The 27,985-nt window shown below is 48.3% G+C and overlaps 1 long non-coding RNA gene across 1 annotated transcript in view; it reads left to right on the top strand.

Annotated features, from left to right (window-relative positions):
- Positions 1 to 27,412, top strand: part of LOC144770199 (uncharacterized) — a 29,700-nt gene extending 2,288 nt beyond the window's left edge. Inside the window, exons 2-5 of the long non-coding RNA XR_013598826.1 lie at positions 3,516 to 3,570; positions 3,766 to 3,833; positions 25,222 to 25,419; positions 27,303 to 27,412. This is a non-coding gene — a long non-coding RNA (uncharacterized LOC144770199). The remainder of the gene's footprint in view (positions 1 to 3,515; positions 3,571 to 3,765; positions 3,834 to 25,221; positions 25,420 to 27,302) is intronic.
- The last annotated feature ends 573 nt before the right edge of the window (positions 27,413 to 27,985 follow it).

Below are 27,985 nucleotides of genomic sequence, written 5' to 3'. Positions count from 1 at the left end.
TAACGACTACAGCAAGTAGCCCACTATTCTACCTCTAACTCCAATGGTGTATCGCAATGGACAGCAAGAGATGCTTGACTTGTAACAATCTATTTTAAGTTGTCAGGATGCAGCGCCCTAATCGGTTACATCCCTACCGGATATATGTTGCTAAGACCATGTACTGAAGAGATTCTTTGGTAATTGTAAATTGTTCTTATATAGCGATTCCTACCTCTAACAAAGCATTAAAGCACATGGAGGTGAATAGCACGCTAGAAGCTTAGAGGTAAATTGGTAGTTGTTTAGTAGTATGTGCTTGTTGGTCGTTGTATTAAGTTTGTGCACTTGAGATGGGATGCATTTTCTCTATTGTTTTAAATAAGGATAGATTTATTGAAGTGGATTATTAAAGGGACGATGTGAGATGTTAATGGGGGTGGTGGCATTTGCGTCTGTTAGTTGGATGTGGTAGAAAGAGAAGAGTCTGCAAAGCATGTTTGGGAGTCTATTGTGGTCTGGAAGCTTAGGGAGTGGAGGGTAAGGGGGCCAAGCCTTTGCACCCAACCCTGTGTTTGCTTGAATGCCATGAGGGAGTTGGCTGCCAGCAGGGGGCTGGGCACAGAGCCTGGTCACTGACCAGGCCCTGTGTCCAATGCCCTCCTGCACACTATCAAACAGGCTCAGTGACGGAGTTGGGTGAATATGTTAAAAAAAAAAACAGAAATTCACCAGAAACCAAAGTTTAAAGTGACGTTATAGTTAGGTATTGAAATAAGATCTTCCTTACATAAAACAAAATAGAAATTCTATGAAAATAATGAAAGGTGAAAGTGACATTGTTATTTGATATATTAGTAATATCTTGCTTCACTTCCAAAAAACCCAAGAAATTCACTGAAAAAACAAAGATCAAAGTGATGGTACAGTTATGCTGCGTAAGAAGAATATTAAAACTATGACAAATTGAGGTAACTGTAGCATGCGCCCCCACCATGCACTGCTTATAGCCTCCCATATTATGTCACTCATGACACGTTAAATGATATCATTGATGACATCACTGAGGACTTCTTGATTTACATCATTGAAGACATCACTATCTCCATTGTCATATGCAATATGGAGTTAATTAGTCTACATGTGTGGGTCGATAGCATCGACTTTGAGTTGGCTCCATGTCATTCACAGGTCAACTGCCTGAAGGCAACTGAAAATTTTTAGGTTTCCAATGTCCTTGGGGCTTTCTAGTTTCATCAGTTCCATGCGTGGGATGGCCGGGAGCCGTCCAAGGTCACAGTGGGCGTGTGCATGGGACGGCTCCCGGCCGTCCTAGCACCCACCCACGGGAGAAGCGCTGGCACTCCCCTGTGGGCCGCCCTTTCAGCTGCCCCCACCGGGGAAGGCAGGGGAAGCCCTTCCTCTGCCCCCACCCCTCCTCCACATCATCTAATGACGTCAGCGTGCCTCATCATTAGAGGATACCGGATGCACTGTATGTATGTATATGTAGTTGAGCTTATATAGCGCACAGCTACCCGCAATGGGTGTCCCGGCGCTTGCTTAGGGAACCCTTCCTGGTATTCCCCTGTGAGATAGCAGGGTATCCACAAGGTGAAAGTCAGGCATCCCGCCGCGAGGGGCCGTTGTGGAGATTAAGCAAGCTATTGCCCAGAGTCGCAGAGTGTGAACCCGTGAGTCGAGGAGGCACCGGGGCGAGAATTATCGAGTCCGTGGAATTTTTAGCCCAAGACCCGCCGAGGCGGGGAATTGAACCCTGGTCCAGGACCGATCTCAGCTTCCGGGTCTGCTGCCTCTAACCCCTGAGCCACACTTCTCCACTGGAAGCCATTTGCTTCCAGTGCATCCGGAGAAAAGGAGGTAAGTTTCTCCTCGAGGAGGGTGGAGGAGGAGGGGGTGTTAAAAAGGCATCAGCGGAAAGGAAAGGGTTTTCCTTTCCTCCGATGTCTTTTTAAACATTCCTGGTGCTCGATCACAGATGGGGCACGATTGTGCACCAGGAATGCCATTTGCCATTTTTTTAATTAAATGGCCTGAGTTTTGGGGAGTGGCTCCTTGGGCAAGGGTCACTCCCCTTGGGATGTAATTTTTGGAGATGGGTCTACCCCCCCTCGGGCGGGACAGATCGTTAAACAAAATAAATAAATACATTTAAGGCCACTAGGCCACCAGGGATTATTGTTATTTGTTTTTTAGAGGACCTTTGTGTTTTTTCTTTTTTTAATTTAAACTTGTAAGGCGCAGCTACCCGCAATGGGTTTCCCGGCGCCAAGAGACAGATTAAGAGAAAGAAAAAGAACAACCATGAATTGTTGCTGAAAAAACACACCCTGAGTATAGGAGTGGCCCCTTGGGGGTGCAATTTTTAAGATATCTGCCCCCTTTGTGGGGAGGGCAGATCCATCTTTAAAAAAATGAAAATTAGAATCTGAGCCTATTAGGCTACAAGGGATTTTTTTTAAAGGGCCTTTGTTTTCGGGAGCGGCCCCTTGGGCAAGGGTTATGCCTTGGGGGGAGTAATTTTTTTAGAAGGGTCTGCCCCCCCTTGGTGGGGGGGCACATCGTTTTTAAATGAAAAAGCCACTAGGCCACCAGGGATTATTTTGTTTTTTAAAAAACATTTTTGGTTAGCGGCCCGTTAGGCAAGGGCCGCTCTCCTTTGAGAATCAGTTATTTTGGCCGTTTCTACCCCCTGGTTATTCTAGGCTCATCTGCCCCCAAGGGAGGCACAAGCAATTAGACACCAGGGATTGTTTGTGTTGTTGGGGAGCGGCCCCTGTGGCAAGGATCGCTCCCCTTGCAGGAGCAATATGTTTTTGGGAAGCGGCCCCTTAGGCAAGGGCCACTCCCCTTAGGGAAATATTTATTTGGGCCATTTCTGCCCCTCTTGGGGGCAGATTGGCCTTGTTATTCTAGGCCCATCTACCCCCAAGGGAGCAGAAGCCATTAGATACCAGGCGTGGGTTTTAATGTTGTTGGGGAGCGGCCCTTGGGCAAGGGTCCCTCCCCTTGGGGGAACAATATGTTATTGGGGAGTGGCCCCTTAGGCAAGGGTTGCGTCCCTTTGGGGAGCCTTTATTTGGGCCGTTTCTTCCCAGATCGACCCAAATAAACAATTATTTGTATTGTATGACCATTAGGCCACCAGATTATTTTAGAGTTTTTGGTAGAGGCCCCTTGGGCAAGGGTCGCACCCCTTATAGGGTGATTTATGTGGCAGTTTCTTCCCCCTTTGGTGGCAGATCAGCCATATATTTTCAGGCCCTTCTGTCCCCTAGGGGGCATAAGCTACTAGACACAAGGGCTTTTTAAATGTTGGTGTTGGGGAGTGTACCCTTGAGCAAAGGTTGGTCCCCCTTTATGAGGGTGAACTTTTTGGTTATTACTGCTCCCTGTGAAGGTAGATTAGCCTTATGCTTCTCAGGCCCATCTTTACTTGGATGGTGGATAGTGTGTGGACTAGTGCATTATTTGCATATGTGATTGTAATGTTTTATTTCTCCTTTTTATTCTAGTGCAAAGCTTTTGATTCTTGTTTGCGTTTTCGGCAGTGGTTGATCTGCAGTTTTGGTAAGTTGCATTTTTTTGGTAAGAAAAACATTTTTTGTTGTGTTTACTCCAAATGAGTATTAATCTCATGCATGAATGATTTTTTTGTAAGGGGTGTCATAATAACATCATATTTAGTTAGTGTTTTGAGCATGAAATTCTTTGCGATGTGTTTTCCATTGTCTTATGTGTCATTTTTTTAATTTGAATTTTTAGTGGGATACTGTTGGTCCTTACTGTGTCCGTGCAGAGTAGGTGGCGGTGAGTCTAGCTGCTTCTGACAAGTGAGTGGTATAGTGTTGAAGTATATAGGGCTTTGTGATAAACCCATAATTAGTTTATTACTTATTTTACAAAGCATTTATTGTTGTTGATTTTTTTAGACAAGTTACCTTTATTAGTAAGCATCATAGCTAGCCATAGAATTACTGCTCAGCAGGTGGATGGTATGCTTTTTGAATCTTCCTCTCAGCAGGATTATGAGACTGACAGTGCGTCTGAGGGAGAGGAGGGAGTGCACGATTGTGGCAGTGAGTTTTCTGTCCAAGAGGAATCATCTTATGATGAAGCTACTCTCAGTGCAGATGAAGCTACTTTCAGTACAGATGAAGTGCCTGTTTTAGAGGAGGACTCTGATGTTCCAATGGTGCAGCAAGAGACATTGGTCTTGCATCCTGAGGCTGCAGGGCTCCCTAATGGAAGTGCTGGACTCTGGGTTGATCCAAACATGGTGTAGCCTGCCTTTAGTGGGGAGACAGGGTGTAGAGTGAATTATTTTTGCCTATACAGTTTTTTCAGTTGTTATTGGATGATTTATTTTTGGCTGAGATTATTGAGCAGACTAATTTGTATGTTTAACAGTTTTTGAGGGACAACAGTGCCAGACAGACCTCGCTCTAGAGCTACCCGTTGGACTCCCACAAATCTGGATGAGATGACGTTTTTGGGTTTGACTTTTTTGATGGGCTTGCTAAGGAAGCCGACCATGGCTCCATATTGGTCTACCAGTCCCTCGATGGCAACAGCCATATTTCCTGCAAATATGAGTCATGATCTGCATTTACTTTTGCTTCGGATGCTGCATTTTGTTGATAATGCTTTGGCATTGCCACAAGATCACTCTGACTGTGACAGTATTTTTAAGATTTGGCCTGTTCTTGAACATTTTGTAGATCATTTTTCAAAGATCTATACTCCAGGGAAAGAAATAGCTGTTGATGAGTCTTTGGTCCTGTTCAAGGGCCTTTTGGTTTTTAGGCAGTACAGTCCTAGCAAGAGGGCACCTTATGGAATTAAGATGTATATGTTGTCTGAGAGTAGGATAGGATATGTCTATAATTTCCGGGTGTACACTGGTAGGGATTCCACTATTTACCCCCCTGGCTGTTCGTCCACTTTTGAAGTTTCAGAGAAAATTGTATGGGATCTTGCTAGAGGACTGTTTAACAGAGGCCGCCATTTGTACCTTGATAACTTCTACACTGCTGTGCAATTGTTTAAGGAATTTTTCAAAGTGGACACTTTTACTTGTGGCACAAACCGCTCTAACTGTAAAGGTCACACAAAAGAGCTTGTTTGCAAAAAGCTTCAGAAGGGACAGTGCAGTGCCTTGCGTAGTGAAGAACTGCTAGCTGTGAGATTTGTGGACAGGAGGGATATGTACATGCTGACTACCATTCATGATGAGAGTACTTCACCTGTGACTGTTTGGGGTCAGGTTGCTGAAGTGCGCAAACCTGTGTGCATTGTAGACTACAATAATCACATGAGTGGTGTCGAGAGAGTAGATCAGAGGTTGTAGCCTTACACTGCTGTTCGTAAGGCTTACATTTTGTATAAGAAGTTGACCATCCATCTCTTCAATTTAGGAACTTTCAATGCTTTTGTTGTGTTCAAGGAGTGTTCTCCTGCATCAAAGATGACTTTTGTTCAATTTCAGGAGTCTGTGATAGGCAGCCTTGTTGTTGTGGAACAGGCAAGTGTTCCTAGAGTTGGAGTGGTGGAGGATGTGGCTAGATTGAAAGATCACCACTTCCCTCATTTAATTCCTCCCACACCCCAAAAAAACAATCCCTGTAAGAGATGTAGAGTCTGCTTGTGAAAAGGTATGCGAAGGAGAGTTGTATGCACTGTGCCGATTTTCCTTTTAATCCTATGCAGTGTGTGCCCACATGTTTCAGATTGTATCACACTCAAAAGAGTTTATGGGAGCAACCGTGAGTCTAATAGTGTACTGCCTGGTCTGTATGGTTTTATATAGTTGTTGTTCAGTTTCACGTTTGGCAATTATGTCTTTAGTTACTGCTGTTGTTTTTGTAGGTATAGTTATGTATCTAGTTGCAATTGGGTGTGTTTTTTTTTAATTTTATTTTTTATAAGACTTTATTTACTTCTATACAATGTACACAGCATTTGCCTACAACCCGGAGGCCGGCTGCTACTCAATCACGACTTGTGAAGAAATAACGTATCTTTTTGCCTGATGAATTACAGTGCAGCAGTAAATTATTAAACCTGTACCATAATATGACAATATTGATTGAAGGAATTAGCGTTTGTCTTACTTTTATATTTTTTTAAACCTAACACAACTTATGACTCGATAGATTACATATGCAACTTGTCTCATATTACGCCATTATCTAATCTTGGCCACAATACTCCTTGCCTAGCGCTCCCAGACTTCCCTCTGCCCAGGGTCCCCAAAGGTCAGTTTAACTTCAGGTCACTCTTCGCGGCACTATTCTACCCTAGTTGGTACCCCTCAGCGCAGCTCCTAATCCACATCTTGCTCGTCTTCCAAGGTGTCCGAGTCTCCTTCTGGTAGTGGTTCACACAGATCCCCCCGATAGCTATTCCACGGCAGCCATACCTTATTCCATTTTCGGGGATTAGCCCTTTGCTTATATACTGCCCGCTCCATCACCAGTAACATATCCATATTCCTACACCACTGTGCCAGGGTCGGGACCTCTGCCGCCCCCCATTTCTGTGCTATATCTCGCTTGGCCACCATAAAGCCTATAATGGCCCATTGCTGTCCCTGGCGCGTCAGATCATTAGGCCCCCATACATTTAATAGGCAGACTCGTGAATCTGGTGTAACTGAGACTTCTAGAGTTTGTGAAATCGTACGCATTATTTGCCGCCAATACTCAGAAATTATCGGGCATTCCCAAAGTGTATGCCGCAGTGTACCTTCCCCTCCACAGCCCCTGAGACAATATGGATGATCAGCCCAGCGGAATTTGTGCAGTGCGGTCCTCGTGTAATACACCCTGTGCAATATCTTAAACTGCACCAGCCGAAATCGCGCTGAGATGCCGGCTTCCCTTGGGGAGGCCATCGCAGCGTTCCAGTCTGTCTCGTCCATCTCCGCTATCTCACTCTCCTATGTATCCTTCAGTTTTCGTAAGGGGTCCGGCAGATTATTCAGTAGTTTCCGATACGTTAGGGAGGTGGCGCTAGCCTGCATGTATTCCGTAAGCAGGCGATCTTCCAGCGGGGAGGATTCAGGGACCTCCGTGCCCGCCTCAATCTCTGTCATCAGTGCGTGTCTTATTTGGATATATCGGTAAGTCTCGTTGACGCCCAGGCCATACTATTGTTGTAGTTGCTCAAAGGGGATTACTCCCTCTTTCGTCCACATGTCTCCCACTGTTGAGATGCCGATGTTGTCCCACCGTGTGAACCCTTTGCTATGTCTTAATTGTCCCAAGGCCTTAGTGTCCCATAGAGGCGTAAGCTTAGTTATGACACCCCCCATTTCAGTTTCGTTTGGGCTTTATGCCATATCGCCACCGTGTGTCCAGTGGGTCCCCTAAGCTTCGGTACTATGCCCTTGTTATATAGTGGGGCCAATAGACTGTGTGTGCCCAACTGTGCTCTATCCGCGAGATAGGCCGGGTCGTCCTGCGGGGCATGCAACCATTGGTTGATAACCTTGAGGTGAGCCGCCCAGTAATACAGCTGTATGTTTGGCAGGGCTATCCCTCCACTGTACCAGTCTCTGATCAGTTTTATGTGTGCCACTCGAGCCGGGCGGTCCCCCCATAAAAGTTCAGTTACGACCGATGTCACTTTGCGGAAATATGAGGGCGGTACTAACATCGGTGTATTTTCTAACACATAGAGGAATTGAGGCAACGCCATCATCTTGAACAGGGCCGCCCTTCCCAGCAGCGTCAGCGGGAGCGCCTTCCAGTGTCTCGCGTCTGCCTGAAGCCGGGCGAGCGGCGGGAGTAAATTTAGGTCATAAAAGACCTTGTCATCGCGAGTGACGTGTATCCCCAAATACTTGAATGTGTCGTCCGCCACTGTCAATGGGCAGTCGGCAGGTAGGCTCGGGGAGGGGCCTTTAAGCACGTATATTACCGACTTCGTCCAGTTAATCTTGTATCCTGAAGCGCGACCGTGTCGATTACACAGCGCTAACAACACCGGGACGCCCCCTTCAGGGTCTGACATGTAAATCAACATATCATCCGCATATAGGGAGACTCTGTCTTCCCAGTTGTCCCCCCACTCTATCCCTCTCAGCAGCTGGGATGTTCTAAGTACCACAGCCAGTGGCTCCAGGACCAAAGCAAACAGCAACGGTGAAAGTGGGCACCCTTGTCGTGTTCCCCTAGCTAAGGAGAAGTCTCGGGAGATATGGCCATTCGCTGTCACGTGTGCCACCGGATCAGCGTATAGCAGCCGAATCCATGAGATAAACTTGGGGCCGAAGCCCATATGGACCAAGACTGCAAAAAGATACTGCCATTCCACCATGTCAAACGCCATCCTGGCATCTAACGGCAGGATAGCCGCCGGTTCTGTCAGAGATGGGGCTCATGCCAACACTCCATGTAATCTACGGAGATTGAGTGCCGTACTTCTGTGAGGCATGAAACCCGACTGGTCCGGGTGGATCAGTCGGGGGAGATGAGGCATCAGCCTATTGGCCAACAGCTTCGCCAAAATCTTGGCTTCCGCATTAAGGAGGGAGATAGGACGATAAGATGTGCACTCAGTCGGCGGCTTACCTGGTTTTGGGATTGCCACAATTGTTGCTACTCGTTGGTCAAGGGGTAGAACCCCCCATTTCAGGCTCTCATTATACATGTTTAATAAGGGCATGCTCAACGCCTCAGGCATAGCCTTATACCACTCTACTGGGATTCCATTAGGTACCATGGCTTTACCGGAATTTAATGCTGCAATAGCTAACTGAATCTCTTCCATGGACAGATCAGCGTCAAGCTCTTCCGTAGCCTCTTGCGGCAGGGTCTGTGTTGGCACCCCATGGAGCGCCACTACCGCCTCCCCAGACGTCACGGTCACCTCAGGAGTATAGACGTTCTGAAAGTGGTCAGCTAAGGCTGCAATTATTACCGATGGGCGCGCATATATTTCCCAGTCAGAGCCTCTCAACTGTAGTATATGTGTGGCACCCCCCTTTTTCCTATCCAACCAGGCCAGGAGTTTACTAGCCTTATCACCAATATCATAGACTCAATGCGTTGTCGCTGTGATGCTCTCAATCTACTTACGACGAAGATGGTCACCGTGAAGTCGCTGACAGAGCTGTAGTGTATGCAGTGTATTTTCGGTTGGGTCCGCCATATGGGCTAAGTTTGCTTTATCAAGCTCAAGTTCGAGCCTTATCAGTTCCTCCCTCTGAGTGCGTTTATACCCCGCTATGGACGTTATTGCCTGCCCTCGCAAGACCGTCTTGTAGGCTTCCCACAAGACCGACGGTGACGTTACCGAGGTCGTATTTTCCGTGAAAAAATATCGAGTAGCCTTTTTCAGATCCCTTCGTATGTGCGATACCTTGAGGTAACCGGGGAAGATCGGGTAGATTCGCTTTTGAGCTATTTCCGAGCAGGACAACGTTAGCGTTATCGGTGAGTGATCTGAGATGCCTCTGGGTTTAATCTGCACGTCACTTACGGTGAGGAGACCGCCTCCCAGAGCTAGAAAATAATCGATACGGGACAGCCTATCATGGACGGCCGAGTAGTACGTGTACTGCATGTCCTCGGGATGAAACTGTCTCCACAAGTCCACTAGACCCTGCGCTACTAGGAAATCGCTGAATCGGGAGGGACCTGGGTTTTGCGTGCGGAGCGGAAACCTGTCCTGTGCGTTATGTACCACTGCATTAAAGTCTCCTCCTATTATAAGGTCCCCTTCCGGGAGTTCCAGTAGGAATTTCCCCAAGTCGGGAAGGGCGGCTGCGTGGAGCGCTGGCGGAATATATACTGATACTAGAGTCAGTGGTTTCCCTTCCCATTGTCCATGCGCTGCTGCAAAGCGGCCCTGATCATCCGTTTTAGTGGATTGTAGTATGAACCGAGATGACTTTTTTAGTAGTATGCCCGTCCCCCGCGATCCCGAGAAGACGTCTGAGTGCACAATCATATGGTACCCTCGCCTATCCAGCGCCTGGCTAGCTGTACCCACCAAGTGTGTTTCCTGTAACAGAACCAATGCGGGACCCAGTCTCCTAATACCCTGCAGTACCAACCCCCGCTTAATCTTGTCACCCAATCCCCGCACATTCCAGGACATCAGGTGTAGAGGTGCTATTATCCCCCGGTCAGATCCCCCACCTACCGGTCCATCCCGAGTGTTGTGTTCCATTACCATCCTGTGGTGCGCGATCCATGAGCGCCATGTGTGTACCCTGTCGCGCCATTCGTACATCGGTCCCGTTGCCGCTGCGTGCATGCCCTATCAAATCTTTTCGAGTCAAACACTGATCACACCCTGCTCCCCTTCCCTGAGTCAAACATGCAAGTAACTTTAATAACAATCCCCCCCAACTCCCTCTCTCCCTGCCCTCCAGCTATACGGACTCGGAACTGCCCGTCCCCCCAACTAAGCGGAGTGCTCAACCCATTCCCCACACAAATTATACTTGCTCGCTAGGGCGAAGGACTCTCCGGAGATGGCGGCCTCTCTTACTCTCTCCGGATGCCCTCAGCCCGGTATCCTATGGCAGTTCGTCAGGCATTCTGCTGAATTCTTGTAACAGTCTTATTCACCAGGCAGTTACTGTTCCTCGGCGGCATCCTCGTCTGCACTTTCCCTCACCGGCGATCGTTCTCTTAATTCGTGTCCTGAAGCTTGCGAACTTTGGTGACTCTCTGCACCCTGATTCTTGTGTGTTCTGTTAGACCGGCGTGGCTGAGAGGCCGGTCTCCATCCGTCCAGCCAGTCTCTGGCTATTTCAGGAGTGTCAAAGAACCAAGTTTTGTTGTCCGCTATTATACGCAACCTGGCCCGGAACAGCATCGAGTACGGAATTTCACGCTTCCTGAGTTCCTTCTTTACATCCAAGAACGTTCTCCTCCGACGGGCCACCTCCACCGTATAGTCCGGGAAAAAGGCCAGCGTGGAGTTTTGGATTTTGACCGGCGGAGACACTCGCGCCGCCTGTAGGATGGCATCCATATCCCGAAAGTTGAATAGTCTGGCCAGAATTGGTCACGGGGCTGCTCCAGGCTTGGGTTGTCCCCCCGGGACTCGATGGGCTCTTTCAACGGAGAAGAAAGCAGACAGGCCCTTGGGTTGGAGTTCTTTCTTTATCAGCTCTTCCACATAAAGGTCCATTGCTCTGGTTCCTTCAGATTCTGGAACCCCTAGGATCCGTATGTTGTTTCTCCTGGAGCGCCCTTCCTGGTCATCCAGCCTTTCACGCAACACCTTATTCTCCGCCGACATCTTCTCCATCGCTACTTGTAGCTCTGAGACGTCCTCCACCAGTGATTTCGTAACCACCTCCATGGAGCTCACCTTCTCTGACATTTTGTGGAAGTCCGCCCTGATGAGTGTAATTTCGGTGGATATCGTGCCTACCGTTGCTTGAACCTGCGTCAGGGCCTTCATGACATCGTCTAGTGTCGCTTTCTTCCCGCCTGCGCCGTCTGCCGATTTGCCAGCCGGAGTCCTCCTGTCCGTCAGGGATGATGCTCCCGTATCGCAGGCGAACTTATCAATCCTGGTCTGCGTGGTGCCACCTTTCCCGCCCCTGCCCGCCATGGTTGCCGTCTCTGCGTCTTGCTTTGTTCGTTCTGCGTCTGGCCCTTTACACGATGGCGCGGAGCAGAATTCGGGAGAAGCACTTGGTTACCTCGCTACTGATTCGGGGTGCTGTCCGGGGCTGCTTCACAGCATCCACTGTCACTTAGCACTGGCTATTCATTCGGTCAGCGGGGGGTATACTGCAGCGTGGTGCTTTTTACCTCAGGACAGCAATCCACCTCACCATCAACTCGGTATTGGTTACCTGTGCTTTGGGCACCTGAGCACTGGCAGGTTTATGCTGGCAGAGTACGCCACTTATAATCGCCCCAGCAGCAGCGTCCCGTGCTAGCTGCACTTCCCGCTCCAACAGTGAGGGGGTCTCTCTGGGCTGCTAGTGTTTCTGGCGCGTTGGGCTGTTGTCACTCACTGTTGAGTAGAGCATCCGTCACTCAGGCACCGTTCCAGAGCATTATGTCCCTTAATGTGGGCTTCAGTGTGTTTGACCAGCCAGCGTCAGGGTAGTCCTGCCCTTGTACACGAGTGCCTGTTTACGCCCTTGTGGGCAGGCCGACTGCAGCCTTTGGTGGTGTCAGTTACGCCGGTGGTTAGGCTGCACCGTCCGCCGCTCGCCACGGGACCACCCGTGTCCCCAAGGGCGTCTTGGCTCCGTGTGCCTTCGCAGCTCGTCACTGGTCGGCCACCGCGGGGCGCTGAACTGTTCATTTAGGCATCTGGCCTCCCTTGTTCCACGGCGTGTTACACAAGTCACTCGCTGCCTCTCAGGGCCATTCCCCAGTAGTCCCTGGTTGATTGCGCATCCAGGCGCCTATGTGCAGGCTTCCTCATTTGGGTTCCCTCTGAGCATCGGCCCGTCGGTGCATTCCTCCGAGACCCGCAATGCTATGCTTGATTTGCATGCGGGGCCCGGCCGCCTTATTTGAGCCTCCCCCGGCGTCCGATTTCCACAACGTGGGTTTCTTATTGGAAACGCTACCTTTCTTACTGGGAGATGTCTTCACTGTCCGCTATGGACAATCAGTGCTGCTGGGTCCCGGGGCGAGCCGCAGCGGCGCAAGATGGCAGCCCACTCCGTGTCTCAATCTCCACCTCCTCACACCGCAGCCCGCAGTCCGGCTCACTTCATGGTCCGTGGCACTACCGCATTCACACCGCTGGTGTCTCCGGTGCGTCAGTTCACTCCGCTTCTCAGTCCCGGCTGATTTCTGGGTCCCCGCTGCCAGTGTGTTTTGAGGCCGGGCGCTTCCGGCGTACTGTGCCCAGGTCTGCTCCGCTTCCGGTCGGCGTCACCAGTAGGACAACCCCTGGTCTTCAGCCACTCTGCCGGCCGTCTTCGCCGTCGGGTCTAACTTTTTGCCACTTTGTCCGTTCCTGCCCGGAGTCACTGCCTTAGTCACTGCCCGGTCCCGGGCGTCGGGTCCCTCCGGTAGAGACCTTGGTGCAGCCGGATGTGTGTTCGGATGGTCGGAGAGGCCGCTCTATCTACAGAGCTCGCCTTTTAGGCAGCCGCCATGCTCGGCCGCTAGCCACGCCCCGTGTTTTCTTTTTTGTTAAAAAAATTTAATAACGGTGGGCGTGGACTGGCGTTTGACTTGCGATCAATCAATCAATCAATCAATCAATCGATAAGGGCATTTGTAGAGTGCACTACATACCCATGAGGGTCTCAGGGCACGGAGGGGGGGGGGTGCCGCTACTGATCGAAGAGCCATGTCTTGAGTAGTCTTCTGAAGGCAAGTAGGTCTTGGGTCTGCCGAAGTTGGTGGGAAAGGTGTTCCAGGTCTTGGCGGCGAGGTGGGAGAAGAATCTTCCTCCGGCTGTCGTTCTTCGGATGCGGGGGACAGCGGCGAGGGTGAGGTCGGCAGAGCTGAGCTAGCGGGTGGGGATGTAGAAGCTGAGTCGTCTGTTGAGGTATGCTGGACCGGTGCCGTGGAAGGCTTTGTGTGCATGGATGAGGAGCTTGAAGGTTATCCTTTTGTTGACAGGGAGCCAGTGTAGGTCTCTCAGGTGGGGAGTGATGTGACTGCGGCGGGGGTGTCCAGGATCATTCGTGCTGAGGTGTTCTGGAAGCATTGCAGCCGTCTCAGGAGCTTGGCCGATGCTCCTGCGTAGAGGGCGTTACCGTAGTCCAGCCTGCTGGTGACGAGGGCCTGGGTGACTGTTCTTGTATAAGTGGGGATCCACTTGAAGATCCTATGTAGCATTCGGAGGATGTTGAAGCAGGAGGAGGAGACGGCGTTGACCTGCTTAGTCATGGTGAGGGTGGAGTCGAGGATGACCCCTAGGTTGCGTGTGTGGTCTGTGGGTGTTGTGCAGTTCCCAGTGTGGTCGGCCACCAGGAGTCGTCCCAGGCCGAAGGGGTGGTTCCAAGGATGAGGACCTCCGTCTTGTCTGAGTTCAGCTTCTGTCGGCTGTTCCTCATCCAGTCGGCGACGGCCTTCATTCCTTCTTGGAGGTTGGTTTTGGCTGTGTGGGGGTCTTTGGTGAGGGAGATGATCAGCTGGGTGTTGTCGGCGTAGGAGATGATGCTGAGGTCGTGTTGACGGGCGATGTCGGCGAGGGGTGCCATGTAGATATTGAACAGCGTCGGGCTGAGGGACGAGCCCTGGAGTACGCCGCAGATGATCTCGGTGGCATTGGAGTGGAAGTGGGAAGGCGGATGCTCTGAGTTCTGCCGGAGAGGAAGGATGTGGTCCAGTCCAGGGCCTTCCCTCGGATTCCGGCGTCGTGTAGGCGTGTGCATAGGGTGCGGTGGCAGACCATGTCGAAGGCGACTGACAGGTCCAGAAGGATGAGGGCTGCTGTTTCTCTGTTGTCTAGCAGGGTCCTGATGTCATCTGTTGCGGCGATAAAGGCAGTTTCAGTGCTGTGGTTGCTGCGGAAACCGGACTGGTATGGGTCCAGGATGTTGTCTTCGAGGTAGCGGGTCAGCTGTTTGTTGACCTTGGCCGGAAATGGGAGCAGGGAGATGGACTAGAAGTTCTTGAGGTCCCTGGTGTTCGCCTTTGGTTTCTTGAGTAAGGCGTTGATCTTGATGTGTTTCCAGCTTTCCGGAAAGGTTGCTGTCTCAAAGGAGATGTTGATGGCCTTGCTGAGATGGGGTGCGATGGATGCGCTCACTTTGTTGAAGATGTGGTGGGGGCATGGGTCTAGTGGTGAGCAGGAGTGGATGGTCTTCATGATCTCGCTGGTGTCCTTGTCGTTGACTCTTGTCCAGGAGAGTAGATGGTTGGTGCGTGTGGTGGTGGCAGTAGTCGTCGGTGCGGTCGTGGCATTGAAGCTGTCGTGGATGTGGGTGATCTTGCGGTGGAAGAAGGTAGCCAGTGAGTCGCATGCGTCTTGCGAAGGCGGGATGTCGTTGGCATTGGAGCTGGTGTTAGAGAGTTCCTTCACGATGTTGAAGTGCTCCTTACTATTGTGTACGTTGTTGTCAAGGCGGTCCTTGCATGAGGCTCTCTTGGCGACTCTGATGAGTTGGTGATGGCTGCGGGTGGCGTTCTTGTGGGCTGTGTAGCTGTCCGGTGATCGTTCGCGGAGCCAGTTCTTCTCCAGTTTTCGGCATATTCTTTTGGAGTGCTGGAGGTCTTCGGTGAACCAGGTGGCTTTCTTGCTGGTGTGGCTGTTGGAGGGTGTCTTGAGCGGGGCGAGGGTGCAGGCCCAGTCTTAGATCCATTGTCTGAGGTTGCGGGCGGCGGTGTCGGGGTCCGTGGAGTCGGCGGGTGGGTTCTGGGTTAGGGTGGTGGTGAGCTGGTCCTCGGTGACTTTGCTCCAGCATCGTCAGGGCAGCGGTTGGGTGCGGTGGTGCGTGGTGAGCTTCCTGAAGGTTAAGTGGATGCAGTGGTGGTCAGTCCAGTGGGGTTGGGTGGTGCGGTTGAAGGAGACCTGCGCGCGGGTCGAGCGTGTGGCCGACGGTGTGGGTGGGTGTTATCACAAGCTGTCTGAGTCCGAGGTTGGCGAGGTTGTCGAGCAGGGCAGGTGAGTTGGTGTCGTTGTTCTCGAGATGAAAGTTCAGGTCTCCTAGGAGGATGTAGTCCGTGGAGGCGAGGGTGTGCGTGCTGACGAAAGTCGGCAATGGAGTCGCTGAACTGTGGTCAGGGTCCGGGGGGTCTGTAGATAAGGGTTCCTCTGAGGGTGTTGTTTGGGATCGGTGTGGATCTGGAAGTGCATGTGTTCGGCAGTGCTGAGGGTGCCGTCGGTGTTGGTCGATACTCTCAGGGTGTTCCTGTGGACGATGGCGATTCCTCCTCCTGTTCCGTTGGGGCGGTCCCTGCGCGTGATCTTGTATCCTTCCTGGATGGCAACGGCGATGTCGCGTGTGGAGGCAGGGTTCAGCCAGGTCTCTGTCAGGAAGGCGACGTCAGGGGAGGTAGAGTCGAGCAGGTCCCAGAGCTCGTCGGCGTGTTTGCGGGCAGTGCGGGTGTTGAGGAGGATGCATCTGACTTAGTTGGGTTCCTTGGTAGGCGGTTTGGCTGGCCGGATGCTGGTGAAGTTGCAGTTGAAGGGTCCTTGGGTGCGCTTTGGGGTTGCCCGGTGGCAGGTGTGTTCTCGGCCGGAGTTGAGTGCTTGGAGGGTGCTGGCATCGTAGTACAGTTGGGTGTCATAGCATCTCTGGGGTCCAGGGGTCCTGGCGCTGGGCGCAGTCCATGCGCAGACGGGTGCGACGGGTGCGGACGGGCTTGCCTTAGGCGCACCTTTGGTGCGCCAGTGGCGCATCAGCTGCGTGGCCTCCATATGAGGGGATGTGGGAGGGAGCAGCAGCTGGGAGGTGGGAGCGGGGTGGCCAATGGGGATACAGGGGGGCGGGGACGCAGGGGATGCAGTGGCAGGAATCACGGGGAGTGAGCGGGCGAGCGGGGGTCACAAAGGCACAAGGGGGAACACCAAAAGGGGGCAAGGCAGCAAAATACAAAAACAGTAAAACAGCAGAGTATACACAGTAATAAACAGAGGAGAGAAGTAGGCACAACCAAAGAAGAGGCACACTCTAGTTATGAGCGGCAGCAAAGGTGGGGCACAGGGCACACAGGGGGGCTGTGCGGCGGTGAGGGGAGCGACCTGCCTGGTGACAGGGTCAAGGGCGATGTGCGTGAACTGGTGCTTGACTGGCGGTGTGCGTGGATGGGCGCTTGGCTGGTGGTGTGCGTGGATTTGCGCTTGGTTGGCAGTGTGCGTGGTCTGGCACTTGGCTGGCATGGACTGGCACTTGGCTGGCGGTGTGTGTGGACTGGCACATGGCTGGCGGTGTGCGTCTACTGGCGCTTGGCTGGTGGTGTGCGCGGACTGGTGCTTGGCTGGTGGTGTGCTTGGACTAGGGCTTGGCTGGTGTATAATCTGGCGCTTGGCTGTTGTTGTGAATGGACTGGCGCTTGGCTGGCAGTGTGGGTGAGATGGTGTTTAACTGGCGGTGTGCGTGGGCTGGCATTTGGCTGTCAGTATGTGAGTAGTGACTTAATGCTTGTCATTACACACTGCTAGTCAAACACCACTGCAGACAGTATGTCAACCACCAGCCGGTGTGATTGCTGTGTCAGTCATGTGCGCATATGAAAGTGATGGGCCCTTGAATGGTGCTGTCTGTTAATGTGAATGTTGTCGTGTGCTGGGCCCGCGGCTGGCGGTGTAAATGGTCTTGTGTGTCATGTATGAACGGTGTGTGAATGGCCTGTAAAGAGGTTGGTGCCTTGCCATGGCTTTACAGTTCACGAGCTGTGAGTCTTTGGTTCAGGTTTTTAACTTTTTAAATATTAACAGTGCATTTCCTTTTTGTGAAACCTCTTGTTAATAGAATTTTACGCTCTTGATCTTTACTCACCCTCGTGCCAAATCCAACCAGTATGTGTGAGTATTTCAGGAAATTTTCATTTTGACGGAATATTTGTCTTTCCTGTCTCTCTCTGCCAGGGTGTACATTGTCTCCACATTGTCTGTGAATGTGAGTGTTGTAATGTGCTGGGGCCGCAGTTGTGGTGTGAAAGTGTGTCAAGTATAAAAGGTGTGTGAATGGCCTGTAAAGAGGTTGGTGCCTTGCCGTGGCAAATATTATGTCTACATATGCTACAAGATCTAAGCCACAGTCACAAACAGGCAATGAAAGATCGGGCAAATTCTCTCAAGAACATAAAGGAAAAATTAGAGGCATAAAAACCTCAATCTATCGCACATTGAGAGAGCTCCAACAGAAACCCCCGGACACAGCAAAGCACGACCAATTACGGAAATTAAAATCAACACTGAAAAAATCAACATGGGAAGCAAACAAATCCGCTGAGGATAATTTATGGGCGAGACTTCACTCTGACATTAAACGGAACGATGGGGCAAGGTTCTGGAAATCAATAAACTCATTTATAAGACCAACGCACCATGGGGTCTCATCTAACATCTCAGAGGACACATGGGCAAACTATCTTGGTACCCATTTTAACCAGGCTGAGAGAAACAACCAGGACCAGGAGCTTGCTATTTACAAAAAACTTCCAAAGAGCAATGACATAAGCTCCACAGAATGGCACATTCGGAGTGAACTAGGGAATTTGCCGAACTTACAAAACATCATTCAGCGCCAAATCAAGAAAGGAACAAGAGAGGGAGCACAAGGGCCGAATGGAATCCCGCCAATTCTCTACAAACAAGATGTGGCAGGCTGGGCAGCAGCCCTGGAACCCCTTTTTTTAGAGATAAGACATTTCAGCATCCTGCCAAGCTGCTCCTGGAAGGGCTCAATTATCTCCCCAATTTATAAGGCAGGAGATAAGGCTTCCCCTCAAAACTATCGATTGGTGGCTTTAATCGACAATGAGGCAAAATATTATGCAGGCATCCTTCTAGAAGAGCTGATGGCCTGGGTAACAGAGAGATCCTTAATCCCGGCTAACCAGACAGGCTTTGCCAAATCAGTAGGCACAATGACTAATATCTTGAGCATGGGCCTGCTCATAGACAAGGCAGAATTTAACAAAATGCCCATTCATTTCTGCTTCATTGACTTTAAGGCCACTTTTGACCACATAAACCGGAACCTCTTATGGTCTAAACTGAACAACTGGGGGATATCGAGACCCCATTTGGACCTGCTAATTAACCTCCACACAGAGACCTGGGTACAGATAAAAGTGGGGGATGGATCCGTTTTGTCCAGGCGCATACAGACCAACAAGGGCCTGAAACAAGGCTGCGTCCTGGCCCCCACCCTATTTAACTTGTTCCTAAGCGACCGTGTCCCCATTTTAAATGGTTGTAACTCCCACGCTCCGAAGCTAGGAGGACTGCAACTACCTTGTCTACTATATGCTGATGATATCGTCCTTATAAGTTATACCAAGGTAGGACTTCAACACCTCCTGACTGCAACACAATGCTACTCAGATAAAAATGAGCTTACAATAAATCTTAAGAAAACCCAGACAAATACCATCAGCAGGAAAAAAAGGAAACTAACATCATGGTACTGGAACAAGACAAGAATTGGAGATACCCCAATATATAAATACTTAAGAGTGAAGATCGACAACGGTGGGCAGTTCTCCGCCCAGAGAACGAGTATACGATTTATTGGCCTCCCTGACTACCTAGTCCAGCGCCTGCAGGTGGCCCAAAACTCTGCTGCCCGTGCCATCTTTGGCCTGCATAGGCGAGCACGAGCTTCTGGGCTGCTGCAAACGCTACACTGGTTGCCTATCGGGAAGCGGATTATGTTTAAATCCCTGACGCTGATGCACAAAGCACTTTTTGGCTCAGGGGCTGGGTACCTACGGCGCAGGTTGGCCTTCTATCGCCCAGTCCGCTCACTGCGGTCCGAATCTCTTTTCACTGCCGTGGTTCCGCGTGTGAGGAAGGCCCGTACTGGGGGCCGCTCCTTCAGTTGCAAGGCACCCCAGTTGTGGAATACTCCAAATCCGTCAAAATGTGCTTCTTAAAGCACAGGTTGGGCCTGCTACCCTGTACTCAAAATCTCCCACACTGGATTAAAATAAAAGCTGGTCCCCTTTGTCTGCTATGTGGCTTGGGGCAAGAGGATATGCTGCACTTGATATGCTCTTGCGAGAAATTACGCGATGAACTGAAACACTTGTTGAAACACCTCTTCAATCGGCAAGGAATCCGCACACGAAGGAAGGCAGTTCTGGCTTGCTTTTCTCCCCATGACCCTCACTTGAGCTGTAGCTTCGTAAAATTTATGAAGGCAGTGGAAAAAAAGATGCCTGAAATTAATCTATAACGGTCCCTGTACTATTGATCTAATATCGCTTTGTCGAATGACATTACTGACTCAAAGAGCCTATGAGGACATCGGGAAAGTAGAAATATTTTACAATTATAAAGTTGAACTTTAAAAAATAACTTTATTGCTTACGAAGTTGCTGCGTGCACATTCGAACTAAGGAAATGTGAATGTTTTATTCTCTTTTATTAGAACTGTACTTTTATTTTCTCTGTTCTTAACCTATTCTTGTACTGCAATGGTTTTAAGTAACTATGCGAAATAAAATTATTACTATTACTATTATTGCCGTGGCTTTACAGCTCACGAGCTGTGAGTCATTGGTTGTGGTTTTTAACCTTTTAATTATTAACAGTGCATTTTCTTTATGTGAAATCTCTTGTTAATAAAATATACATTTTGAACCTTTCACTCACCCTCGTGCCAAATCCAACTAGACTGTATGTGTACCTGAGGAACAAGTGGATAGGCAGTCATGTTTGTCTCATTTGTCTTTCTGTGCTAAGGTGTAGTCTGTCTCTAGGGTACCTCACTCGCATGGGTGGGTCAAGTACCCGCAACAAACAAGGGACCAAAACCTATTGAGGCAACATCAAAATTACCTATTGCAAAACAACCTAGTTTTGCCAGGGGGGTCCCATGAGTTTTTGGCCCCTAGACACCCGGGGGAGTCTAGTGAGGTATGGCTTGTGTGGGTCCGCCAACATTTTCCTACCCAGAATTCCCTGCAAACCTCAAATTTGCTGAAAAATTCACTTTTTCAAACATTTCTGTGTGGGAAAGTTCTGGAATCTGCGTGGATCCACACATTTCCTCCCACCCAGCGTATGCCCACGTCTCCTGATTCTCCTACATTTTCCAAAATGTATAGGTATGCTAGGTTTCCCTTAGTGCACTCAAAGCTAAAGTTCAAAATCTACAGCTTGGCACTTAGCAAAAAAAGGGTCTGTTTTCACTGTGAAAATGTGGTGTGTTCAAGTTGTGTTTTGGGCCGTTTCCTGTTGCGGGCACTAAGCCTACCCACCCAAGTGAGGTTCCATTTTTCTCGGAAGACTTTGGGGAAGGTGGGGTGGGTGGAATTGTGTGGATTCACACAGATTCCAGAACTTTCCACCACAGAAATGTGAGGAAAAAATGTTTTTGGGGATAATTTTTTAGATTTGCAAGGGATTCTGGGTAACAGAACCTGATGAGAGCCAGTCAAGTCACCCCATCCTGGATTTCCCTGGGTGTCTAGTTTTCTAAAATGTATAAGTTTGCTAGGTTTCTCTAGGTGCCGGCAGAGCTAGGGTTCAAAATCTACAGCTAGGCACTTAGCCAAACAAGGGTCTGTTTTCACTGTAAAAATAAAGCGTGTCCATGCTACGCTTTGGGCCATTTCCTATTGCGGGCACTAGGCCTACCCACACAAGTGAGGTACCATTTTTATCGGGAGACTTAGGGTAACTCAGAATTGTGCAGCAACTGTTATTACCTATTGACTTTCGATGCATTTCTGCCTTCCAAATGAAAGACAATGTGTAAAAAAGAAGTCATTTGTAAAAATGACCTATAATTCTCATGCTAGTATGGGTACTCACAAATTTGTAAATATGCAAATACCTACTGTTTCTAAACTCTATATTTTGTTCCAATTTCAGAAATATATAGGTGTCTTTCATACCGATTTTTCCATGTATACATTTTCCCAAATTAATTGCTATATGCCCGGTATATAATGAAAAACTGTTGCAAGACGCTGCTCAGTTATTGGCTCTGGGTTCATCGGGTTCTTGGTGAACCTACAAGTCCTATATATCCCCACAACCAATAAGGTTCAGCAGATGTAACGGTATATTGCTTTCACACAGCTGTCACAATTAGAAGAAGTTACAGGTGAAAACGTTGGCACAAATGCCTGTTTTTTCAACTAATTTTCAAATTTTCTTATATTTAACTGTACGTTTCTATAAAGGAACCTTGAAGGATCTAAACAAATGACCCCTTGCTCAATTAAAAATGTTGTCTACGGTTCTAAAATGTTTAGCTTTACAGGATCCATTATTGCTTTCATACCCATTCCTACCATTAACTGGAAGAAGGTTGATAGCACAAAAATAGCAAAAATAGGCTATATCCCAGTAAAACACCAAAACTGTGTAAAATATTTAGTTTTTCAGACAAAAGTCTGTCATTCCCTAAAAGCAGGGAAAATTGAGATTTCAGCCCCATAGACCCTTCGTTGATACCATTTGCAGGGAAAAAACAAACGCTTTCATTTGCAGCACTTTTTTCCCATTTTACCCCCAATAAACAACATTTAACTGTATTTTGGCAAATTTAAGAGTCGCCTCCAGGGAATCCGCAAACTCTGGGTACCTTTAGAATCCCCATGATGTTGGAAGAAAAGGACGTAAATTTGGCGTGGATACCTTATGTGGTCAAAAAGATACAGGGGCCTAAGCACAAACTACCCCAAATAGCCAAAAAAAGGCTTAGCACAGGGGGGAAAGGCCTAGCAGCGAAGGGGTTAAGAAGCATCTGTGTAACCACATAGTTATAGCATATGAACTCAAAAACATTGACAGGTTATGGTAAGGATTTCATGTGAATGTTAAAAAGGAGAGGGAAGCTGATAGAGCCTTGAGGGACTCGTGCTTTTATACTGTAGGGTTTTTATACTGTGAGGTAGAACGTTTTATCTGATTGAGTAATTTGCTTTTCAGCTGATTCCATGCAGTGTTGAAACTTCCCTTTAACAAAACACTAGCCTTTCAAAATGAGCAGCCTACTTCGGGTAGCTTTTTGAACTAAATAAGACTTTTTGCATGAAGTAGATTTCTCCGGTGGGAAGTCTCTGCATTAGCAGGCTGTCACTGCCAATGTCTCTAAGAACCGTTAACTTCACACAGATTTGTCCAGTATCTTATTTTAAGTGATTTTGCCTCCAGAAAGATGATTCTTCTCTTCAGATAAAAACATAAACTTAGCAGGGCATTTAAAGGCATAAAAGCGTTGCTTGCCAGATCACAAATCCCATCTGATTTCTCAAGAGGTTCAGTGTATAATTGCTATGAAAGTGCTTATGCAACCATTACCCAAATCCTATTGAAATGAACAATGAAATATTCTCTAATTGCTCACACGCTATACTTTTGAGCTTTGTTTTCCCTAGGGCGTTGGGTAGCTGGTGTTCATATGCAGCAAGGACTTAGCAAGAAATATGTTTTGCTTTCTTTAGATCTTAGATACAAAACCATGTTACAGTCACAAACCCTGCAACTGTTTTTTTCTATTTACTAAACTCTTTTGGGAGTCTGAACAACATTTCATACCTGCGCAATGTGTTTACTAACTTAGAGGCCTCTTAGGATTGCGGACAGACCTGCGTCCGTCCGCCACCCCCGAGTTGGAGGGACCGTCCGCAGGGGCAGCGGCGGTCCCTCCGTTGGAATTAGGATGTGACCGCCACCCTGGTGGTTAGATCCCGTATATTTGACATTGCGGTGGGTGTTGCTTTAAGCAGGACCCACCGCAAAGTCAAATATGCATGCTGTGCATTTGCATGCACAAAGAGGCAGGCACCGCACGGTGCCTGCCACATTGTGCATGCAAATGCAGGGGGTACTATAGGTACCCCCCCATGTGCACCCTCGCATAGGGCCCTCAAAAACAAAAGACCACATGCTTTTCCATGGCGGAAAAGCATGTTTCCGCCTGCATCGTAATATGGCTGGCGGTATCTTGCAGACACCGCCACCATATTTGCTTACACCCACCGCGGATCAGCGGCAGACGGACTTGCCGTCCGCCGCTGATCCCAACGCCATCGTAATGTGGCGGTTGGTGATTTCCCTCACCAAGGCGGTGAATCCGCATCCTCCAGGCCGGCGGTGGCTTCCGCTGGCCCGGAGGATGCGGTTTCACCGCAATCCTAATCGGCCCCTTAGTCTGAATAGCAATTAGGAGTATGAAATGGTCACCCCCTCTTACATGCAGTTCAGACGAGTGGCAGCCCATGCAGGTAAGGGCAGTGGGGCAGGGTGGGGTTCAGGAAGTGGAAGAGACAAACGACCGAAAAGGGAAAATTAAATAAATAATATATCGATGCGACATGTGCAAGGTAAGTGGTTTTATTTATTTATGTATTTAATTTTCGCTATTCCATCGTTTGTCACTCTCCCCGTCCCACTGCACTTACGTACAAGGACTGCAACTGGTTCAGATATATTAGAAAAAAAGTTAAGATTGGTCTCAAAAATCAATGCACAATTTGTGACCCTTTTTGTGACCAATCTTTTAGTTTTTCATAAATCTGGTTGTCGCTTAAATTGTAATACCATTACTTGTAGATGTTTAGAAATATGTTAGGGCCCATATTTAGGGAGAAATTCTCTCATCAAGGTTTAAGACTCCTTATCCTATGACAGATCTGAAAAGGTATTTAAATACCTTCGAAATAAGTTGTGAATTATAGAAATACATTGCCAATCCAAGTCACTTAATACTTGGGGAAATGGCAGGAGATTCTAACACTCAAATGCAGGGGCATATTTTCAGGGGTGCAGTTTTGGGTGTTACCACACCCTAATAAATTACTTTCTGGTAAATAATTGGGTGCAGGTGGTTTCGGTCAGGTATGGTAAGGTGTCTGTCGGATTTCACCAGGGATTTTGACATAAACACAGACAAAAATCCACACACACCCTCTCCCTTTCTGCTTTCAGGTTCTTAAAAAATGCTGGTTATTTTTTCTAAATATTGTGTTTTCTCTCGCTCTGCATTACTCTCCCTGTCCACTGCCCTATTAGCCACTTTTATGTGCCCTACTTATCGTATAATTTATTTTAACATTGTATGACAGCATGACTGTTGGAAAATCTGAAGCTCACCCCCCCCCCCCCCCCCCAATCTTACTGACCAAGCAACCCCCCTTATCAAATGTTTCCCCAGGGGCACAGAAACACAGATGCATAGGGTAAATACTTGAACGAACCATCACTTTCAACTATTTCGTTCCACTTTTTTTTTATCAGTCTTGGGCTGTAAAGTTCCCATTACATAAAACGATTATATTTAGATAAAATGTCTTGAATATTTTGTGGTTGCATGTTGTGGTTACCTCACATGATACAGTTGAACTGCTCGTCCCTGCATTCATTTGAGATCAAAAGGATTGTAAACAATTACACTTTTGTCTCCATAAATTTCATTGGAGTGTCTGGTCTTTGATTACATAACGTTAGCCATTTGACATGCTCCCCCATTAAACTTTTTGTGTTTTTATGTTCAGATAATACAATAGGAACGCTTATTTTAATTTAACAAATGAATGTATATGTATTACATCACAATCTCGACTCAACACCATTGCCTGTACATGTGACTTGCTATACCAAGCTATGCAATTTTTTTTTATATCTTTGTTTATTTTTCAGATTATACAGCTGAATTATTCATGTTCAAATCCATAAACATGGTACAGGTTACGACCTGCGGGGTCACCAAGTAAAGTACAGTATGTAAAAAAAAAGAAGAAGCAGGCTAACAAAAGAAGTGCAAGGGCCCGACAGCACCTTTGGTGCCAAACAACATAATCAATAGAAACAACTGTCAGAATAAAGAAGCATAAGAGAGTAAGCTGTGTTAAAACATGAAAAGGGCTTGAAGGGGACATGAGGTGCGCATGGGAAACTCCAAACACATGGAGGTGGGGGGCAAATGGATGGACGGCGTGCATTTTAGTTGGTGAGGACATATTGACTAAAGAAACAATAAGATCTGAGCCATGAACTGGCGGTCTCTGCATCTGCCCAGCCTCTTCGAAAAGATTAGTGCTGTGAGATATAGACTATAGCAAATACAACAAGATGATGGATGTGTGTTGAAACCTTTCAACCATTCCCCCCAGCCAAAAGATATGAGTTTAATCCATTGTTCTTTTACTCACTATGCCACCCCAGTTTGCACCCAGCCACATGCAAATGAGTCTTGACCCTGCTCCTCATGGAAACAGTCCAGTCCGACCTGCTAGGCCAGGTCCTCCCTGGACCGGAAGCAAGCATCCTGGTACTGGTTTTGGAGTATCACCCCTTATCAGTGAGGCTAGATTGAATCATGTCGCACAGTGAGTAAGGGACCCAGGTCTGGGGATACCCTTGGCCACTGAGGATGAACATAGCAAACACAACAAGATGATGGACGGAGTGCTGAAACATTTCAACCACTCACCTCCAGTCAAAAGATCTGGGTTTAATCCATCGTTCTTTTGTGCACCATGCCACCCCAGTTTCGACCCAGCCATATGCAAATCAGTCTTGACCCTGCTCCTCATGCGAACAGTTGGGCCCTACCTGCCGGGCCAGGTCCTCCCTGGACTGGAAACAAACATCCTGGTACTGGTTTCGGGGTATCGACATTTATCAGCCAGGCGAGCTGGAATCCAGAGGCACAGTGAGCAAGACACCCATGTCTGGGCATACCCATGGCCACTCAGGGCGACCATAGCAAACACAAGATGATGGACGGAGTGCTGAAACTTTTCAACCACTTACCCCAGTCAAAAGATCTGGGTTTAATCCACATCATTCTTTTGCTCACTATACCACCCCAGTTTGGACCCAGCCACATTCAAATCAGCCTTGACCTACTCCTCATAGGAACAGATCAGCCGAACTGCTAGGCCAGGCCCTCCCTGGAATGGATACAAGCATCCCGGTGCTGGTTTTGGGGTATCACTTATCAACAGCCAGGCTAGCTTGAATCCATTGGCATAGTTAGCAAGGGACCCACGTCTGGGCATACCCTTGGCCACTTGGGGTGAACATAGCACCCACGACAAGATGATGGATAGAGTGCTGAATCATTTCAACCACTCACCCCCAGTCAAAATATCTGGGTTGAATCCATTGTTCTTTTGCTCGCTATACCACCCCAGTTTGGACCCAGCCAAATGTAAATTAGTCTTGACCCTGCTCCTCATGGGACCAGTCCAGCCTGAACTGCCAGGCCAGATTTTCCCTGTAAGCGGCAACAAACTTCCTGTGACCAGTTTCGGGGTATCACCCCTCATCAGCCAGGCTAGCCTGAATCCAGTGGCACAGTGAGAAAGTTTCATGAGAATCCCGGGAGAGACCGGCGTTTGGGTATTATCGTGTGGAATAGCAAAGTCTGTTGTACTGGTAAGGGCAGAGTTGGTCATTCGGTAAAATTGTGAGCCATTGTTTAAGAAAGGAAAGCAGGCGTTGACAAGCTGTGGTTTTCTCCACACAGATCATATAGGTTACTTTGAAGGGAGGACCAAGTAAGCATATGCATGGTTGCTTTTTCTTTTTTTCTTTTGGTTCTGAGCACATTGGTGTGGGATAAAAAGTGTTTTTAATGCTTTACAAGGCACCCACATTCTCTGCATGGTAATATAAGCATTGTTAATGCATTCAGATTCACAATATTCGTAATGATTGTCTTGAATTCTACAGCATGGAGAGGTCGCTGATGGTTGTGTTGCATTGTTTTTTAGATGAAACAGGCTCCTGATGAAGGGTCAAGCATGGCCCGAAATGCATTGAGTGCTTAAAAAGGAATCACAGAAGAATTTGTGGAAATTAATTTCTTTATGTATAAAGTGTGATAAATGTAATGTAATTACATGTTTTCGTTTTTGTGATTATTTTGCCAAAAGAGTTACATTCTGGTGTCGAAATAAAACATTAAGAATGTGAAAAGTACATAGATTACAGTTGTAAAATTTGTGTTATCTAAAAAGGTATAACCCAAAGCTATAGTGCGTGGGGGTTGGGACCTTTGGTCTCGAGATAGGGAGGTTCACAGTGAGCAAGGGACCCACGTTTGGGCATACTCTTGGCCACTTAGGGTGAACATAGCAGACACAACAAGATGATGGATGGAGTGCTGACATTTTTACCCACTCACCCATAGTCAAAAGATCTGGATTTATTCCATCATTCTTTTGCTCACTGTGCCACCCCTGTTTGGACCCAGCCATATTCAAATCAGCCTTGACCCTCCTTCTTATGGGAACAGTCCAGCCCATACAGCAGACTTGGTCCTCCCTGGGCTGGAGACAAACATCTTGGGACCGGTTTTTGGGTATCACCCCTCATTAATGAATTATTCAAGTTGAAATCTATAAACATGGCACAAGTTACAACCCTCAGGGACACCAAGCAAAGTGCAGTATGT

Source organism: Lissotriton helveticus, chromosome 1_1 (assembly GCF_964261635.1).
Source record: "Lissotriton helveticus chromosome 1_1, aLisHel1.1, whole genome shotgun sequence".
NCBI classification, from domain to species: domain Eukaryota; kingdom Metazoa; phylum Chordata; class Amphibia; order Caudata; family Salamandridae; genus Lissotriton; species Lissotriton helveticus.
The sequence above is the reverse complement of the archived record's forward strand: the minus strand, read 5'-3'. Positions and strand labels throughout refer to the sequence as shown.